The sequence below is a fragment of the Egretta garzetta genome, unplaced genomic scaffold (assembly GCF_000687185.1).
Source record: "Egretta garzetta isolate BGI_Z169 unplaced genomic scaffold, ASM68718v1 scaffold819, whole genome shotgun sequence".
Taxonomy (NCBI): Eukaryota; Metazoa; Chordata; class Aves; order Pelecaniformes; family Ardeidae; genus Egretta; species Egretta garzetta.
Window position 1 is genome coordinate 337,921 of NW_009260833.1, and position 5,226 is coordinate 343,146.

General features: G+C 50.9%; 1 protein-coding gene across 1 annotated transcript in view; it reads left to right on the forward strand.

Moving 5' to 3' along the window:
• Positions 1-5,226, forward strand: part of ANAPC1 (anaphase promoting complex subunit 1) — a 40,274-nt gene that overhangs the window by 580 nt on the left and 34,468 nt on the right. The gene's annotated exons all lie outside the window — the stretch shown is intronic.

The window sequence follows — 5,226 nt, forward strand, 5'->3', positions numbered from 1 at the left end:
GGGACACGGCTGGTGCCTGGGGGCCCAGATGCGGCCCCCGCGCTGCGGGCTGGGGAGGGCACGGGGTGCGGGAAGCATCGCTCCTCACTTGGCTGGACCGGAACGGTGGGACGAGAGGGGGGAGAGACAAAAAAAAAGGGAAGAGGAGGAAGACCCAAGTGAAACCCATGTGCAACACAAGCCCTTTAATGTGAGGAGTGAAACAGAACACGTCTCCCGATGGCACAGGAAGGAAACGAAGGCGTTTCTTGGGTATTCAGAACCCATCCCAACGCTGGCCATGCTTGAAGAGGTGTGAGACCAAGCCACCAGCGTTTCCTCCCCCGCAAACGGGAAGGGACTGGGATTTGGGGAACCGGCAGCTGGTCTGACTGGACGTGACTCAGTGTACTTCTCTGCTGCAACCATTCTGCTCCCTGCACATAAAATTCGCTGAAACTATGACACAAGTGTAACTTCTTGCCCGACAGCCTGCTATGGTCTTCCCAAAGCCTTGAAGTTAGGAAAAGAGATGTGACGAGCGCTAGGTAAGCATCGGCGCACCACAGAAAGAGAGATGGGGTGAGAAGAGAGCTCTGTGCTGAAGCTGCTCATCTCTGTGTGTGTATCATTTATGATGAGAGCGGGGAAGGGCAGTGTGCTTCTCAGGCTGTTAGAAAGAAAAGAACCATAGGAAATCCAGTTGGAAATCTCTTCCAACTGGGAAGGAAAAACGTCCCAAGTTCAGCGAAAGAAAGAACAAATCACTCCCAGACTTCTCTGACTCGCAAAGCTGCTTATCCACTGCAAATTCTCAGGCCCTGGTGACAGAGATTGAATTTCCCCCCTCACTGCCTCTTTCGCTCCAGACCAGCTTCTCACATCTTGAAGTGATCAGCAGCTAAGGAAGGGCGCGTGTCGCTAGAGGCCCGGATTAAAGGGGAGAAGAAAAATGCAGTAAAGCTAGAAACATAGAATCATAGAATCATTGAGGTTGGAAAAGACCTTTAAGATCATCAAGCCCAACCGTTCCCCTACCCCTGCCATCCCACCACTAAACCCTGTCCCTAAGCACCTCATCTGCCCGGCTTTTCAATCCCCTCAGGGCTGGGGACTCGACCCCTTCCCTGGCAGCCCCTTCCAGTGCCTGACAGCCCTTTCTGTGAAGAAATTTTTCCCAATGTCCAACCTAAACCTGCCCTGGCGCAACTTCAGACCATTCCCCCTCGTCCCATCGCCCATTACCAGGGAGAAGAGGCCGACCCCCACCTCGCTGCAGCCTCCTCTCAGGCAGTTGTAGCTGCAAGAAGACTGAGCATCTTCAGCGGTGCCTAAGAGCCAGCGCCTGCCGTGCAGCTCCAGCAGCGTTGCTTTTTCTCCAGATTTTCCATGCGTTCCCCACGTATCCAGCATCGCTCAGGGAGCAGTAGGAGAGCGGGGGGACAGTCCCTGTGTCTTTCCAGGCCGGCTCTGGATACGAAGCTGTCATTTGCGGTCAGCCTCTGCTGCACGGGTGCGCTTTCATCTGGCTGCGTTCCCCGTTGCTGCTGGCTTTGCGGTTTTGGGAACAAAGCAATGGAAAGGCCTTTGGACTTTGTGGGCTGCAGAGCGGAAACAGCCCCTCGCGTCGGGATAATGTCATCGAGTTGCCCCGCAAACATGGCGCAAGGAAGCAGGAGCAATTTGTATGAAAAAGAAGGAAAAAAAATAAACAATGAGAACACATGGGCACGTAAAGAGGATTTAAGCGGCTCTCTAAAATCCCCTGATTTGGGTCATTTCTTTAGAGTCTTTAGGTTGGTTTCTGCTCGGTCCTGGTGTGAACTAGGCTCCAGCTCGACAGGGTTTGTCGCAGTTCATTTGAGCAGAGCTTAACACGAGGAAGAGGCTGGTGCATGGAGGGGGAGGAAGAAACAAGGAGAGGATAAATGAGAGGAGAAACTCTCAGGCCAGATTTGTGATAGGAAAGGTCTGGAAGCAGCCGGCAGGGGACAGCCTGACCGTGTCGGCTGCTCTTGGGTTGGTGATGTGCAGCTTCCACCTTGCCCGGCGTCCTGCCGTCCTCAGCCTCCTTCCAACAGCATATGGAATACAGGCTTGGGAGCAGCCTCGACGCCCTTCCTCTGCGCAGGTTACATATCTTCATACCTCAGAGCCCCGACTCAACAGTTGCTGGAGTCTGCACACAAATGGCTTGTGGTTTTTGGCCCCAGAGTACATGCATGGCCAAACTCACAAGATCTCCCCAAATAGCATCCTCTGGCCTTGCTGCCTGGGGCTAGGCATCAGCCGGCATTTGGCCCTAGAAATACCTCACAGCCCTCACAGGGGAGTGGGAGAGGACAAAAACCAATTGATACCAAAGGAAGGAGGATTGAAACAAAGGGAGAACCTTTGATCGGGAACAACGCCTGCCTGTCTCCTCTGCCTGAGCGCCAGGATCCGACCCCGAACCAGCTACACCACCCCCCCCAGCCGTGCTGGCAGCTCTCCAGGTGCTGTAGTACAGCGCAGATCACACGGGAGGGAGGATTCACCTCTCCCCTTCCGAAGGAGGAGGGCAGAGGGGGGTGCAGGTGACTGCACAGGTACTGACCGTTGCTGAGCCAGGCTTTCAGTCCAGGCCACCTCTCCGAGGAGGGGGCTGCTGCCCTTTGAGTCCACGTTTTCTGGCTGTGTTTGTATACATATGCATGCAGAGTCCTGCTCGTGAGCGCAAAGATGCCTATCTTTACTATCGCGGGCTTCTCCTGCCTGCACGAGAAGTTATAATCCCCTTCTGATAACATCAGCAGCTCCACAGGTATGCTCAGCTTTCTCATAGCAGGATCCCAGTGAGCTCTTCAGGTGCCAGGCTGGAGCCTGACCTTGACCCTTTAGGTTTCTTGCGGTTTCATTGCAGAGCGTTGACACCATTTCTTCACAAGACCATTTGGAGACTTTGGAGGCAACATAATACTTGTGAAATCGGACTGTTTAGCAGAAACGGCAATTGGGCTTTGGGCTGTTATCTGCTGAGATTTTTTTTTTTTCCCCCTTTGCTATTTCTGTATTTTTATTTTCATTTTGCTAAACCTCTTCTTTCTTTTATTTTGGCTTCCTCTTTGTGTCTATTTTTGTTTCTATTTGCAGGGGCTCCGTTCTTTTAAATACCAAACTCTTCTGGCAACAGGTTTTTAGCTCAAGGCAGATGGCCCGTTTGTTATAATGTTATATCCCAGTCATAGGATGCAGCTTGCAAACGATTTGCAGAGAAAATGGAACGTTCTGTGGTGCTACTAAAGTGGCTTTTTTCTTGCGCTGCTTTCTTTAGGCACATGGTACATGCTACGTCTCTTACCAGGCACATTCTGTCCCTTGGCTCAGCTGCTTCTTCCTAGGACAATTTCTCTTGGTCTGCAAATTATTTCACAAAAGCAGAAAGCCATCGCCAAAGGCTGGAAGCTGCCTGGAACGGTCCTCATTTTGAGCCCTGGCCATTCTTACTTGCCCACAAAATTGCTGTTTGTATTTCACAGTCTTATTTGTGTAAATACTCCCATTTGTCTCCATATGGAAATTTGGCCTCTGGCTGGATCTGTAGGTCCATTTCTTCCTGTTGTCTTCCTGTCAGAAGCTGTGGTAGGATTTGAAAGTACTCTGCAGCTTGGTGAATTCTTGCTTCTCATAAACCTGGCTTTCCCCAGCAGGCTTCTCCTTTCTGAGAAAATGATAGTGCTTATTGGCATGACTTGAACCACAGTTTCAAACTCGTTTTCAATTCTTCACCAGCTTCTCCCTCTTCCTTTGATTTCTCATGTGAAACTAATCTCTTGGGAAAAAATCATCCTCGTCAGAATGCACTACCCCTCCAGTTCCTGTCAGGGTAGTTCTTAGGCATTTTGTTCTGCGATAACTGCCTGTCAGACAAACACAGTTTCCTTTTGTGCTTCACACCACAGGTGCTAATTAAAAAAAGAAAAAAAAAGACATTTTCTGGTATGCTACTTGGACACAAATGGAGAAAGTACGCTGTTGCAGGAATGGCGCTACGCTGAAAGCTAGTAACTGGCTGTGATCTGTAGCCAGCACCACCCTCTTGTTCAGCTGAGCAATTATAAAGGTGAGAGGTAAAAAAAGAGCTCGTTTTGCAACGTACAAATGGTTGAAAAGACCGCAGGATAAGCTTGCTTACTGCTGACACGTCCGCGTGGTACAGATGCCTGCGTGCGCTACGGCGCCTGCAAGATGGGCAGATGAGCAGCACGGTGCTGATCTCATCAGTGGAACTTGTTCCTAAAAGAATAAAAACAATCTGATTGTCCTGCCAGATTTGGCAGCTGAGTACAACCCAGAGCATTAATTCTGCACGTTTTGCTGTGACACAACAGCCAAGGCAGAACAGCAGATGTGCTGGAATGCAAACGGCCAGATTACACATGGGTGGCATTTGATTACACAGAAATGCACCTCAAGGCGCCATTCCTTTGGCAAAAATTGGCGTTTCTCATCATAAAAGCCAGGCTAATTGCCTGACACCTAGTGCTGGTAGTCAGAGGTGCAGCTTGTGAAGGTTTCGGCACCCTCAGCCTTGGCCTTTCCAAGTGTGGCAGGCTGTCCCTGCACCCCTTTGGGACAGACGGTGGATGATACAACCTCTCTGCACTCAAGCGAGGAGAACAGCCGCCTCGGGCGCTGACCACCGGCGCCTCAGGGTTTTTAGCTGGTGTAGCTTAGCGGAGCCCAGGCTTCCGATGAGCGATGCAAAACCCTACCACATGAGCATCTGAAATTTTGCGAGGAGGGTTGTACAACACGCCTGTTGATGACTGCAGAGCAATGGGGGCCTGGGAGGCCCCACCAGCCCTATGGAATAGCCTAACATAGATCATGTTTTCCATTTCCTAAGCACCATGCCCGCCTTTGGCAAGTAACTAATAATAACCAATAAGTAATACATGCTGCTCAAACTGTACAGGTAAAGGAATTTCACACTGCATTAACTTTTGTGCAAAAAGATGTCGAAGCATCAGTGTAGAAGCTGTTAAAATATTTAACTGCAGGATCACTGGCTGTGAGGGGGGATTTCGTCGCAGGCCTCAAGAGATTTACAGGACAGTCCCTTGGCTGCTTGCTGGCTACAGTCAGAAGGCGCAGGGCGACAATTCGGTCCAGAAGGGGTGAGACAGGCCCGAGTTTATGAGGAAAGTCGCCTTGGGAGGTGGGAATGGGACAGGAGGGCAGGGGCTGAGGTGGCAGCGGTACCTG